Source organism: Apium graveolens, chromosome 11 (assembly GCF_009905375.1).
Source record: "Apium graveolens cultivar Ventura chromosome 11, ASM990537v1, whole genome shotgun sequence".
In the NCBI taxonomy this organism is placed as follows: Eukaryota; Viridiplantae; Streptophyta; class Magnoliopsida; order Apiales; family Apiaceae; genus Apium; species Apium graveolens.
In genome coordinates, this window is record NC_133657.1 from 190,830,093 (window position 1) to 190,846,198 (window position 16,106).

Below are 16,106 nucleotides of genomic sequence, written 5' to 3' on the forward strand. Positions count from 1 at the left end.
TTACATGTGCAAACACACATGACGCTTTCTCTAGTATACGCACTAATATGCCAACTATAAATACCTTTTTTGCTCAACTATATCCAACTATATTTTCCAATGAATTTTTAGCTTTTGAATCCCCTGTAATAGGTTCATATCATCCATAAATTTTGATTCCCATGGCTTGAAGATTAATAATTGATTTTCCTGTGGTTGGCAGTTGTCCAAGACATTCTCGTGGTCTTTGCTCTCGGGTCTCGTTTTGTCCTGCAAATTCCAATAGAGAAACAAAAACATTAAGCTCCTCGTGACTAAAACTTCCTCTCTTCATAAATTCAATTCCATGTATCAATTTATAAAAATAATAAAATACTTCAGGTTTAATTTAAAACAAAAAGTTCAAACCTAATGATCACTTTTACAAACTCCATTTTCTTCTAGCAGTTATCTTTGTACAGTTCACACAAGAATCTTCAATACACTCTTCAACGATACCAACTTGGCAATCTTTGGTTAGTCAAGTTCAACCTGCAAAAAAAGTATATGTTGTTGATACACGAGAGTTGTGTAAGCTTCTATTTTATTTTGTATTCACACAAGACAATTAATAAAGACCTCCACCAAATCACATGATTCGACCATACCTTCTAACCCATCACTCACATCTTGTCTTCTATGTTCCTGGTGTGGATGTTGGCTTCCAACAAGTATCATCCTTTCTATTGAGACAATACCCCTACAACAGTTGCAACTCTAGATAACTTCTTTCCTCCTCTAGCAACAATCTATACATGGGCTTGGTTAAACATATCAACAAAGTTTATATAATCTCTCCGCATCCCATTCAAACTTGTTTACCAGGTACTACAAACAACCAATAGTTTGATAAAAATAGAACAAAGTTAAGATACATGGATTTAGAGAGGTGAGAGGTTAGAGTAAATTGAGGTGTTAAAAATTAGGTTTTAATTACACAGATGGTGTAATGGAAAGAGAGGCTGCATAGGAAGTTCAAAGAGAGAGAACATGAGAGAAAGGGAGTTATAGCTTAGAGAGGGAAATGGACTACCATGTAAAGGGGAAATGAGTGAACAAAAGATGGGGAGATAGAGAGAGAGAGATCCATGAGAAGGGGGAGTTGGGACAAAAAGAATGGGGAGATGGAGAGAGAGAGTCAGTATAACACCCTCCAAATCCGGGGTATAGATTTGGGGCATTATTAACAACAATTACCAACTATACCTGCACAAGCGGAATATAAATATAATAATTACCCCGAACTATCACTACTCAGGATCTTTTAAGGGTTGAGTTTGAAAACAAGAATCATGCACTACACTTTATTACAAACCCAACTAAATAAAACCTGTCTCAATAACTCTCTTTATTACAAACTTTATTCTATCTACAGTTTCACTACACAATCTTTTATTCAAACTACACAAAACTTTTATTTAACCCAACATTACTACTTATCCTGCTACACCTGATCTGGCAATTCAAAACTCTCTTCGAGAATAGGAAGGAACACTCTTGGTATAAGAGGGTCCCGCTGCTTGACTCGCTTCTTGACTATGCGGGTCCTGATGGGTTTCATTCTCTACCTTAACTGTAAAACAATAGGAGTGACAATAAAAGAAATGAGCCAAAATTGCTCAACAAGCCTGCAACAATATATATATATATTATAAAGAGAGAGAATTAAATGAACCAATAAGCTGCTGGTTTGAACAACCATCTGTATCTGTATATGATAATAATTTGCCAATGATGGCGAGTGCCAAATGAACAAGACTGGAAACAAGAACCAACATATGCACTATAATCTGCTGATCAGTCAGAATATAGTGCAGATCTATACCCAACTGCATAGACCCAACCAACATAAGGAGTACTCAGGCAACTATGGCCTATTAATTAATGGTCTGGGAAAAACCCAGCCTTTATAGTAACCATCCAGTCCAAGGCTGAGCATCCGGAACAATCGGTATGCTATTGATATATCCCAACACCATGATATACCAGAGTATATGTAGGGTAAAAGAATTGAAATATGAACAGGGAATTCAATAAATTGTGTAAATCAAGAATTGAAATGAAACTGGAACAAGTAATAATAAATGGATAACAGTGTATATGAACAATGATTATCAAAGAGAATTGATACGATAGAAAAGAAATATAAATCACTATTCTGAATTTAGAATAGGGGAAAAACTTGCCTTGCGCGTACTTAACCTGGTTTAACTCACTGTCTTCTGACCCTAGCTTGCTCTGCCTTGCTAACACTGAACAAATCATGGAAAGATAGGCGTTTATATAATTTACTATATACGCGTATCTTGAATTGATATCACGCAACCTTATCAGTCTACCCATGCGTTTCTATCTGACTCGCATATATATATATACATTTATACAACACATCTATTCACATAATCACATAAAGCACGTAGCACGTAAGGCACATAATTAATTTTTTAGATTTATAATTATTTTTATAATTCTGGGCTTATACCTACATTACTAGTCGTATCTGATTTTATTATAATTTTTCGGGATTTATTCAACTCAGTTATACCCCTATTAGGGCCTATGAACTATTAATTATCACAAGATCACTCTCTTCCGGGAGAATTTATGATTCACAATTATTTTTATTGGATTCGTCTCATTTTTCTGAGTCTAGGGGTCTTCGTTTTGCTCAAATCGGACTAACGGTTTAATTATTATGAATTAAACAAGATTTAATTAATTAATAACTAATTATAAATAATTAATTATAATTAATTAATCCTTAATTATATTTTTAGATAATTATTTAATAATTATTGCATTTTAAAATAATTAATCCCTAATTATTAGGATTAATTACAATTTACTACACTAATTTACTAATTATTAACGCTTACCCGATCAGATCGATTATTTACAAATAATCAATCGATACAATTAACTGATACGTTATTTATCAAATAACTACGAATTACTCGAATTATAAATCACTTAACGATTAATCACTCGTATAATTACGAGCTACTCGCAATTCTCGCCTAATTATCGAATTATTCTATTATTATTAAAACTCGTACGATTCGCTAAACAGATAATTACCGATAACTATTTATACGGTACGCATAATTATTACAATATTATTCGAATAACTAACGCTCCAATAATAATTCTAATTATCAAATCATTATTCGCACTATTAACTAATTATTAGATTATTAATTACCTCACTTAATTATTTCTAATCTTTATTCACTAATTAATTACCTAATTATTAATTAATTACCCAATTATTAATTAATTAGATAATTAATAAATAATTAGATAAATTATTAAATAATTAATTAAATAAATAAATTCAAATTTATAATTAAATAAAATAATTCAGAAATTATAAATACTATTTTCCATAATATAAAACTAATTTTTAATTAATTATTAGAATTATTAAAACTGATTTTTACTTACTAAAATATAAATAAATAATTAATTTATTTAGAAACACAAAAACATAACAGGATTTAGGGTTTTTAGGATTGAAACCGGGTCGAAACCGGGTTGCAAACCGGGTCGTCCCCGACCCGATCGGGTCGGGAAGAACACCGCCCGCATTCCCAGAATCCGACGCCGGCGGAGATTTTCCGGCGAACCAAACGCTCGATTCCAGGTTCTTCTCGAAGCATAACAACACAACGACATCTCCCCTTCTGCTTCCTGGCCTTTCCCCGTCCTCCTTCCTCGTCGAACACCGCCGGAGACGAAGAACAACGGCGGCGTCGCCGTTTTTCCGACGAACCCAAAACCAAAGCCAAACACCACGAATCCGGTACCAAACTACTCCCTATTCGACGATCTACATCCTCATGGCAACGAAATCATTAAACAATCAACAGAAATTCAAACCCGAATTCGCGATTAAAACCCGAAAATATGAAAGTAAAATCAGATAATCAAACATTAAAACTAATTACATAATCAAAAACTATGATTCTTGGGCTTCAAAACGGATACTTACACTAACGATTTGGACTCCGGAATCACGATGAAAATCGCCTTTGATTCTCCTGCTCTGTTCTTCACAAAACCCTAACCCTAATTTCTTTTTCTTTTTCTTTTTATTTTCTGATTTTTTCTGAATAATTAACTGATTTAATTACTAATAAATCGTGTATTTATATATATGAAAATAATACCCCTAAGTAAAATTAAGGGTCTAATTACACTCCTAATAAAAATATTTGGCCCCAATTTTTATAATTTTTGGGTATTAATAATGAATTTTTAAATATCCAATAAATACAAAATAAATACTAAAAATTCCCAAAAATTGTGAAAAATACAAAAATACAAAGAAAAATGATATATGATAATTTCATGATCATATAAAAATAAAAATGTGATTTTTGTGGGGTTTTTGGTACCCGAAGGGGTCCGGAAAAGTCGTTTTTCGCGAAAAAGGTCAATTTGTAAAACGTCTAGGGGTTCAAAATAGCGAATTGGTATAGGGCATTTTTGGTAAAATAGGACCAATAATTTTATTTGAAATACGGGCTTTTAAAATACTGTTTGAGCTGTACGGGTTTTGATATAAGATATATAACTTGCGATAAAACATTCAATAAATATCCAAAACACATTCGGATCATAACAGACAACACGTAGCACATAACGATTAGGGTTTAATGACTCAACACAGTTAATCACATAATAATACACACAATTTATCTTTATTATGATATAATACAAGCGTAATTTCTCGGTCGTTACATTTTCCCCCCCTTAACAGGATTTTGTCCTCAGAATCACATTATGCAAATAACTGAGGATACCTTTCTAACATTTCACTCTCAAGCTCCCAGGTTGATTCTTCAACCACTGGGTTTCTCCATAAAACTCTCACTAATGACACAGACTTATTCCTTAATACCCTCTCTTGTCTATCTAGAATTCTTATCGGCTGCTCTACATATGATAAATCTGCCTGAAGTTCTATTGGCTCATACTCTATTACATGCCTTGTATCAGGATTATACTTCTTAAGCATAGATACATGAAATACGTTATGAACATGCTGCATATGGGGTGGTAGAGCTAACTCGTACGCAACCTTCCCAATTTTCTTCAAAATCTCAAATGGTCCAATGTATCGTGGCTTCAATTTTCCTTTATTGCCAAATCTGGTCAATCCTTTCCATGGCGATATTTTGAGCAATGCGCGTTCTCCCTCCTGATAGTCCACATTCTTCCTTGCTTGGTCTGCATATCTGCTTTGCCTGTTTTGTGCTGTCTCGATTCGTTTTCGAATGAGTTTAATCTTTTCTTTTGTCTGCTGAATTAATTCTGGACCCAAAATCTTGCGTTCTCCAACTTCATCCCAATGCACTGGTGATCTGCATTTCCTTCCATATAATGCTTCATACGGTGGCATTCCAATACTGGCGTGATAGCTGTTATTATAAGAAAATTCCACTAGGGGTAAATGTTCATCCCAACTACCTTCAAAATTGATCGCACAAACTCGTAACATATCTTCAATCATTTGAATTGTCCTTTCACTTTGACCGTCAGTTTGCGGATGATAGGCTGTACTCATATTCAACTTCGTTCCTAGACATTCTTGGAATTGTCTCCAAAATCTTGAATTGAAACGAGGATCTCGATCCGATACAATTGATACTGGTACTCCATGACGCATCACAATTTCTTTGAGATACATGTGCACTAATTTGTCGAGCGAAAATCTTTCATTAATTGGTAGAAAATGTGCCGACTTCGTAAGTCTGTCAATGATTACCCATATCGCATCATGATTTGCCCTAGTCCTCGGTAGTCCTACCACAAAATCCATCGCTAGATGTTCCCATTTCCATTCTGGAATGTCTAATGGTTGCAATAACCCACTCGGACGTTGGTGTTCTGCTTTAACTCGCTGGCATATGTAGCATTTACTCACCCATTCTGCTATCTCCTTCTTCATATTCGGCCACCAAAAGTTTTCCTTCAAATCGCGATACATTTTCGTGCTTCCTGGATGAATGGAATACTTCGAATTGTGCGCATCTCGCATAATTTCTTCTTTTAATTCTGCCACGTTAGGGATCCAGATTCTTGACGCAAAACGTAAAATTCCTTCATTATCTTTCTGAGTTGTAATCTCTTCTCCTGTTAAGTTGTCGTCTTGACTCATCACTTCTTCTTGACAACGGCGAATCTTTTACAGCAATTCTGGTTGGAAAGTCATAGCGTAGATAGTTTCTGCAGATTCATTGGGAATACGAATTTCGATTTCCAATTTGTCAAATTCCTTGGCCAATTCTTCGCATGAAGTTAACCGATTCAATCTTTCTTTTCTGCTTAGCGCATCTGCTACAACATTTGCTTTTCCTGGATGATAACTGATTGTAACATCGTAATCTTTAATCAATTCCAGCCATCGACGTTGTCGCATGTTTAGTTCCTTTTGCGTGAAGATATACTTCAGACTTTTATGATCCGTGTAGATTTCACATTTTTCACCGTACATATAATGTCTCCAAAGCTTCAATGCAAATACAATTGCTGCCAATTCCAGATCATGCGTAGGATATTTCTGCTCATGAGGTTTAAGTTGTCTCGACGCATATGCAATGATGTTACCATGTTGCATCAACACACATCCTAAACCACGATATGAAGCGTCACTGTAAATAACAAAATTTCCTTGCTCGTCTGGCAGTACTAATACTGGTGCCGTCACCAACCGATTCTTCAACTCTTGAAAACTTTCTTCACACTTACTATTCCATTCGAACTTTTCACTTTGTCGAGTTAACTTGGTCAGCGGTGTTGCTATCTTCACAAAATCTTTGACAAATCTTCGATAATATCCTGCCAAACCTAAGAAACTTCGAACCTCTGTCGGCGTCTTTGGTCTTTCCCAATTCAACACAACTTCAATCTTTGCTGGATCAACTTGAATGCCTTCTCTGCTGATGATGTGCCCTAGAAACTGCACTTCTTTTAACCAAAATTCGCATTTGGAAAATTTTGCATAAAGCTGCTCCTTCCGTAATATCTCCAATGTCGTTCTTAAATGCGCTGCATGCTCTTCTTCCGTCTTTGAATAGATCAAGATGTCATCAATAAATATAATGATAAACTTATCCAAATACTTCTTGAATATTCGATTCATCAAATCCATAAACGCTGCAGGTGCATTCGTCAATCCAAAAGCCATTACAAGAAATTCATAGTGTCCGTACCTTGTTCTAAACGCTGTCTTTGGAATATCTTCGGCCTTGATCTTTAACTGATGATAGCCTGATCGTAAGTCGATTTTCGAAAACCATGCTGCTCCTTTTAGTTGATCAAATAAATCATCAATGCGAGGTAAAGGATATTTATTCTTGATAGTTAACTTGTTCAGCTCACGATAATCAATACACAGTCGCATACTACCATTCTTCTTTTTCACGAACAATACTGGCGCACCCCATGGGGATACACTTGGCCTTATAATTCATTTGTCAAGAAGTTCTTGCAACTGCTTTGATAATTCCCTAATTTCAACATGTGCCATTCGATATGGAGCTTTCGAAATTGGTTCAGTCCCTGGCGTCAAGTCAATAGTGAATTCGATTTCTCGATCTGGTGGAAGTCCTGGTAATTCGTCTGGAAAAACATCAAGAAATTCACAAACTGCAGGAATATCTTCAATCTTCAAATTTCCCTTTTCAACATCCCGTACATAGGCTAAATAAGCTTGACATCCTTGACGTAGCAATCTTCTCGTCTGCATTATTGATAGGAATTTCTGCTTTTGCTTCTCACCTTTAAATATTACCGTTTCATTTTCTTCAGTTTGCAATTTCACTCTCTTATTCGCACAATCAATTTGAGCATTATTACTAGACAGCCAATCCATTCCTAAAATAATATCAAACTCCCCTAACCTAAAAGGTATCAAATCAACTGAAAAATGACATCTCCCTATCTCAATATCACAGCTCGGACATACTCGATCTACTGCAATCTGATCATTATTCGCTAATTTTATGACTAACACTTCATCCAACCACTGAATCTCACAATCTATCTTAGAGATAAAAGCTTCATAAATAAAAGATCTAGTAGCTCCTGAATCAATCAATACTAAAGCATTTACGGAATTTACAGGGAGTGTACCTGCAACCACATTGGACTCTGTACCGCTTCCTTCATTGACATGTTGAAAGTCCTTGCTCTGGGCTGATTTTGCTGTGGTAGTGGAGGTGGAGGTAATGCTAAAATTCTTGGAATACTGGCAGCCATTGCAATTCCTCTGCAGTCTTTGGCGATATGTCCTTTTCTCCCACATTGGAAACAAGTAACTTCTGCCTTTCCCATTGGACATTCTCCAGAATAGTGTCCCCTTTGCTTGCACTTGAAACACGTAGCATTTAGCTTGTTGCAAACTCCTGTATGCTTTCTACCACACGTTCTGCAGTCAGGTATAAACGGTCGGATAAGTCTCTGCTGAATTGGGGCTGGAAGTCGATTTCCCATCCTCTGATTGTTCTGCTCTGGCCTTTTGAAATTTACTTTTCCCCGAGCTTGAAATCCCGGCCTTTTGTTGAAACGATTCTGAAAATTCCCTGGTCCTTTCTCTTTCTGAGCTGCTTCGCTTTCTCCTTCAATAATTATAGCCTTCTGAACAACAGCCATATAAGTTGTCAATTCAAACACAGCTACCCTGCTATGAATCCATGGTTTCAGTCCTTGCTGAAATCTCTTGGCCCGCTTCTCGTCCGTATCCACCTGCTCTGGAACAAACCTTGCCAATTCAGTAAACTTGGTCTCATAATCCGCAACCGATAAGTTGTCTTGTTTCAGCTCTAGGAACTTGATCTCCATCTGGTTCTTCATAAAACGAGGAAAATATTTCTCCAAGAAAAGATTAGTGAATCTGTTCCAGGTCACCACACCTTCTTCCAAAGCTTTCTTTGATTCCCACCAGTAATTAGCTTCGCCTTTTAGAAAATAGCTAGCGAAATCTGTCTTCTGCTCTTCCTCAACCTTTATCAACGAAAAAGCCTTTTCCATCTCTTTCAGCCAAGCTCTCGCTTTTGTGGGATCTGTGGAACCCATAAATTCCGGAGGCTTCACCGACTGAAATTGCTTGAAAGTAGTCGTAGGTGCTGCTGGTGGTATTTGATGTCCTGGATGAGCGGCTTGCTGTAACATCTGTTGCTGGAACTGCTGTTGCTGCTGCTGCATTTGTTGTTGCATCATCAACATCTGCTGTTGCATGAGATTAAACATCTGATCCATCTGTTTATTATTGTTTTGGCCATCGGTGTTTCCATTCGATGAGTCGGGCTGCGCTTTTCTCTTAGGTGCCATTTTTCTAGTAAATAAATAATGGATCTTATTTAATAACAGTATATTAAACATATATTAAAACAGTCGATTTGAGAAAATAAAATAACTTATTAAATAACTGAATAGATAAAACAGTATGATATGTTTTAAATTTAATTAATAATTTTTTTTTTTACAACATGATCGTGAATAAAACTACATTTGTAAATATGCAATGGTACTGAAATAAATGTAAATGCTTAAATGACTGGGAATAAAATAAAGAAAACGTGCAAAAGATTATCTCATATATATATATAGGTAGAACACCAGCTACAGGTGTCAATGTTTGATACAAAAACCTATGATATAACAGTCGTACTGCTACTACTATCAGTCAGAGTCAGTAGCTACACTCATACAATACTATACTGCCTCTATCTACAAAATATACATAATACAACACTCATCGATCTGCTAATCTCAAAATCCTGGTGGTACGTGGCTCAACTCCTCCTGCAATGCCTCTAGCACTGCCTCGGTAAGTCCTAATGCTCTGCGATATGCTGTCTCCGCGCTAAGATCCTGCTGTCTCAAATCAGTAAGCTGCTGAAAACTATTCTGACGAATCTGATGTAGTCTCTCTCTCAGTATATAATCTGGTCGTAATGCTCTGACAGGACCATCTGTCTGCGTCTCATACAATCCAAGGATCTCTCTACACTGGTTCTGCCATCTAATCCTCTCCTCCATCTCTGCCTGAAAGCGCTGGTAAGTCACTGTATGATGCTCATGAAGATCAGTGCTGGAACCTCGAGAAGGTAATGGTCCATCTACCACGATCTCATCTATAAACTCCGGCTGAGGAAACTGATAAACTCCTGGAACAGGTGCATAAATGGCTAATGGGGCAGGAAATAATACAGGCTGCTCCATAGGCGCATACACTGGCGGCTCTGCCTCTGGCTCCATATGTGGCAGCTCTTGAATCTCGACTGGTGGCATAGGAATCTGAGGCTCTAAATCCTCCTACTGCGGAAGATCAACCATATCAGGAATATCGAACCTCGGGAACTCTAATGGTGGAAAATCTGGTATCTCTGGCTCAAAATATGGAAAATAATCTGCAAAACCTGGTACCTCTGGGGGAAGTGGTATCTCTGGTGCTGGCTCAGGTGGCAATGGAGGTAAGATCTGCTCTGACACTGGGGCTACTACCGGTGCATCCACGGGATCTGTCTCGGTCCTCTCCGTAGACGATGATAAAGAAGCCATCTAATATACATAAAAATAATAACACAAAAACAATCAAATCACAATCCTAAACTCATAACTTCTAATCACATAGACAAACAATCCTGACACTCTTAATCTCATCCTATCTCATTTTCCTATCTTATCTTAGCCCTAACGTTCTTGTTTTCAAAGGTCAAACCTAAGCTCTGATACCAACTATAACACCCTCCAAATCCGGGGTATAGATTTGGGGCATTATTAACAACAATTACCAACTATACCTGCACAAGAGGAATATAAATATAATAATTACCCCGAACTATCACTACTCAGGATCTTTTAAGGGTTGAGTTTGAAAACAAGAATCATGCACTACACTTTATTACAAACCCAACTAAATAAAACCTGTCTCAATAACTCTCTTTATTACAAACTTTATTCTATCTACAGTTTCACTACACAATCTTTTATTCAAACTACACAAAACTTTTATTTAACCCAACATTACTACTTATCCTGCTACACCTGATCTGGCAATTCAAAACTCTCTTCGAGAATAGGAAGGAACACTCTTGGTATAAGAGGGTCCCGCTGCTTGACTCGCTTGTTGACTATGCGGGTCCTGATGGGTTTCATTCTCTACCTTAACTGTAAAACAATCACTACACCATAAATGGCCTACAGCAACACCAAGAAAATGTTACAACAGGCCCAAAAAAATGTTACCACAGCCAGAAAAAGGCCTAAGGTAACATAAAAATTAAGTTGCTTTTTTCCGAGTTACCTTTGGCCCCTAAGGTAACATTCTTTTACCCTGATGCAACCTTGAATTTTATGTTACAATAGGCTTCAAAGGTAACATCAAAGTATGTCTATAGTATCACACTATACATGTTACCTTTGCACTTAGAATTTGCAAAAAAAAAATGGGCCCCACATGTAAGGCCACTGTGGGCCCCACATGTGGTTCACCAAATCATTGTAACATTTTTTCCCTACTGTAACCGTTTTATAATAATTTGTATTATATTATACTAATTTGTTTATAATATTGAAGTACCTAATGTAACATATTTCTCAAAAAAAAAATTGACATGATTTGTTTGTAAATTGAACATGCCATAAACCTGTTTTTCATACAAGTCAACAAAATAAAATTCAAACAACCAAACAAAGAATCTGTATGCATCTCCACGTTATTTAGCTCCAATTACGGTATTTAAGAACATGATTATTCTTTGTTCTCCTTGAAAGAATCTGTATGCATCTCCTTATTTCATCATCTCTTCCGATTACTGGATCAAGCTTTCCTGACCTTGCCATACAAGTACATGGGAGTCTACCAGTGTGAATGAAAAGGACTCTTCTCCCTTCCCATTTGGTTGGATTCCCAGCCATCTGCTTCATCATTTCATAAGCAGCTTTTCCACTACAAGTAACACGTAATGTAAAAATTTCAGAAACCAAATAAATAGCCTTTGGTAAAACCACAACTGTCACAAAATTTAACAAGAGATATTTTCATTTTACATTTTACTAAAATAGGCATTAGTTTATATGGACCACTCTTTAAATACGTAATCATAAGAAGCATCTACTATATTGATTTAGTTAGTGGTATATGTATATTAATTTCTGGACAACTATATACTCTCTGCACCAGGTAACCTTGAAACCTATGAAATTTTAGTTCTTCTAACCAAATAAATAGCCCTTTTTTCTTCACAATTTATGCACTAAGAAATTCTAAAATTATATATTATAGTATAGTCAATAGTCCCAAATGCTTCAACAAAAATTAGCAAAACTTACCAGATAGTGCCACAAGGTCAACTATATCAAGTCCTTGTAGCTTAAATTTGGTCAGTATTGTCTGGAAAGTGTTGAGCCACTCAAACGCGCACCTCTCGAGTCCCTTCTTCCTAATGAAACCTCCCAACTAGGTCCACCAGTCTACATACAACATAGGAAATGATCAGTTTTATGTTTTTCATGTAAGGTTATAGTACTATTCACTTCACTTGTCATACTAGAGAGGTAAGTTTGGTGCATGTATATATCTGATGTATAAATCGAACAATTTATAGTAATAATGACATGAACTATTTCATTTGTAGCAAGAGAAATTGTATGCAAAATGTTTAAATTTACCAAAACAGTAGAGTCCCTAGCAGCCAGAGCCATGATATCAGCACACGAGACTGTCTGAGGGCACTCTCTCTCGAGTGTCGATTTTATCTGGTCGATAACATCAAAACCACGTACAGAGTTTCAGTTAGGGTTAGAACCTTTTTCACTGATTATACTACTGCTGTTGTCTAAGAGTATTGATGCATCACATCCCTGCATGGTGAAACAATGAATTAATTAGACATTAGACATGCACTTTTAATAGAAGATCAACCAGTTACTTTAACATCGGTTGATTTAAACCTTGACAAACCAGTCATGGAAATGGAGGCGGGGCAGGGAAGCAGCCATACGAGTATCTTTTGCAACAGCATTGGAAATGATAGACTTGACTATCTGGACCGCATGTGGGAAAGAACGATAATAAAACTGAGGGTATAGATAACCTATATTAGTTTTGCGAGAGAAGTAGAGTGGTGCAAATGTTAAAAGAGTTATAAGCATGAGAATGCTAATGGAATTAGCCATTTCCGTTTACTCTCTTGTATAAAAATCAAGGCTTATGATTTGATGAATGTTGATAATAAATAGCTGGTTTATATAATAGGGGTTATGGGGAGCAGGAATATAGCTGGTTTATATAACTTCGTGTTTGTACATTCATTTATTTGAGTTTAGGTTTTTATGGAGCAGGAGCACCTGCTCATTGACCAAAAACTACAGTCCTGCATTATAATTTAGTACCAAACCAGGCAATATTAATATTTAAATTGTTCTAGTTGATAGTCGGATAATTGTGAGGCTGAAACTTTCATGGTCTGGAGTTGTTAGCTGTACAACTAGGTACCTTCTCAGAACTGACAAAGTTACAACTTCTTTCTAGTTTTAGCATTACTTTATATCCATATTTCAAGTGGAGTACAACTAGGTGATTTAGTAGGGAGGTAGAGGACATGAATTACTTTTTCTAGGTAGGTAATTAAGAGTTACAGAGAAAGACAACTAGAAATCACCTTGCAACATAGAATGCTGAATTTTCCAGCATAAATAACTTATTGCTACAACCAATGGCAAGAGCACCGCCTGAACCACCTTCACCGGTCAGAATTGATATTGTTTGTACTTTCAGGCCAAATATAGCTCTCAAATTATATGCAATTGTTTCCCCTGTATTCTATTTTTATATATGAATTTACTTTTTATTACGCACAAATTTCCTAAATACTCTGAGACAGCCCTTAAATTACTAACCTGAATTCCGGCTTCGCAATATACTACAATCTTTGACTAACAATATTCAGGTAAGACATATTATCAAATACATTAAAATGGCATGCAACTGTACTTTTCTTTAATCCTCTGCTTACCCAACCACTAATCACAACTACAAACATATAAATGATTACATTAATATCCTAAATTAGGTACTACCAACCAAAACTATTAGCTTGAATTTACTTACACCATTACAATATAACAAAGTGACATATAAAGACAAACATATGCATCTATTGAATTGATTAACCGAATATACAGAAATTAAAACCCGAAAAGTTGCGAAAAACTACCTTTGGAGAAAACAGGGGTTTGTCTCCAACACCTATATATAGAATCAATTGAAAACATGAGTTGAAATTATTATGTACACATTATTATGTACACATTTAAACAATTAAATTAAAATTGAGATGAAATTAAGATGTAATTTGTAATTAGAGCTATGAGTTGTGCGATTTTACGTACCATTCCGATGTTGAAACAGTGAGATTGGCGAAGCGGGTGCGAAACGAGACGATGGAGAAGATGTGGAACCCTGTCGCTTTTACCATTGAAACAGACCACCAATCTCCGCAAGCATCTACAAACATATAATCATATAAAAAATAATAATACAAAAAAACCCTAATTGTAAAACCCAATTTGGAAAAATACCCTAATTGAGAAACCCGATTTCAGAAGAAGAACCGATTATAAAACAAGAAGACCCGAAATTAGTGAATCCCCAAACCAATTATGTTGAGAAACAAGAAGACCCGGTTGAATCCTTCTACAGTGAAGCCCCAAATCCTAGCTAATCTATAATTTATTTTGAAATCCCAAATCTATAATTGTTCAATTGAAAACTGAGAGATACCGAGAGAGAGATATGTTTAGACAGATAGAAACCCTAGCTCGAGTCCAATTAGTCAATTAGCCACTGTGAGAGAAAATGTGAGAGAAAATGAGAGAGAGAGAGAGAGAGAGAATGAGAGGGAGATAAGATATGTCTGAAATTTTACCGCCTCTCTAAAAATTTCGAGCCCGCCTGATTGAAAGCCCAACTAATTTCATTTCTTTTTTTAATAAATTTTAAGTTTTAATAGGGTTTAAATTTTTTATTGATAAAAAATTATCAATTATTAATAAATACAGTTCATAAAATTTTTTAAAAAATAATTTATCAATCTTAATTAATATAAATATTTTTGCTTAATTATATTATAAAAATTGATTAATTTTCATGTCAAATAATTATATATATTTAATTGTTTGTAAAATGTAATACTTTTTTATCCATTAATACCCTATTGTAACATAAATTCCTACATGTTACTCGTATGTAACACTTTGAATCTATAGTAACATGTTATAATGGCTGTGGTAACATCAAAAATACTACGTTGCGGTAGGCTAAGATGAGCATACCTAAGGTAACACAATTTTGTAACATGCACGATTAAACCATTGCGATAGGCCATCTATGGTATAGTGAATAGGAGTGACAATAAAATAAATGAGCCAAAATTGCTCAACAAGCCTGTAACAATATATATATATATATATATATTATAAAGAGAGAGAATTAAATGAACCAATAAGCTGCTGGTTTGAACAACCATCTGTATCTGTATATGATAATAATTTGCCAATGATGGCGAGTGCCAAATGAACAAGACTGGAAACAAGAACCAACATATGCACTATAATCTGCTGATCAGTCAGAATATAGTGCGGATCTATACCCAACTGCATAGACCCAACCAACATAAGGAGTACTCAGGCAACTATGGCCTATTAATTAATGGTCTGGGAAAAACCCAGCCTTTATAGTAACCATCCAGTCCAAGGCTGAGCATCCGGAACAATCGGTATGCTATTGATATATCCCAACACCAGGATATACCAGAGTATATGTAGGGTAAAAGAATTGAAATATGAACAGGGAATTCAATAAATTGGGTAAATCAAGAATTGAAATGAAACTGGAACAAGTAATAATAAATGGATAACAGTGTATATGAACAATGATTATCAAAGAGAATTGATACGATAGAAAAGAAATATAAATCACTATTCTGAATTTAGAATAGGGGAAAAACTTGCCTTGCGCGTACTTAACCTGGTTTAACTCACTTTCTTCTGACCCTAGCTTGCTCTGCCTTGCTAAC

At 35.7% G+C, this 16,106-nt stretch overlaps 1 long non-coding RNA gene and 1 pseudogene across 1 annotated transcript; both read right to left on the reverse strand.

Annotated features, from left to right (window-relative positions):
- Window positions 1–386: 386 nt before the first annotated feature.
- Window positions 387–870, reverse strand: LOC141696670 (uncharacterized). The gene is made up of 2 exons (XR_012564468.1): window positions 627–870; window positions 387–510 (listed from the first exon to the last, which is right to left on the reverse strand). It is a non-coding gene; the product is annotated as an uncharacterized LOC141696670 (long non-coding RNA).
- Window positions 871–11,748: 10,878 nt separating this feature from the next.
- On the reverse strand, window positions 11,749–13,206 carry LOC141696307 (peroxidase 72-like; annotated as a pseudogene).
- Window positions 13,207–16,106: the final 2,900 nt, after the last annotated feature.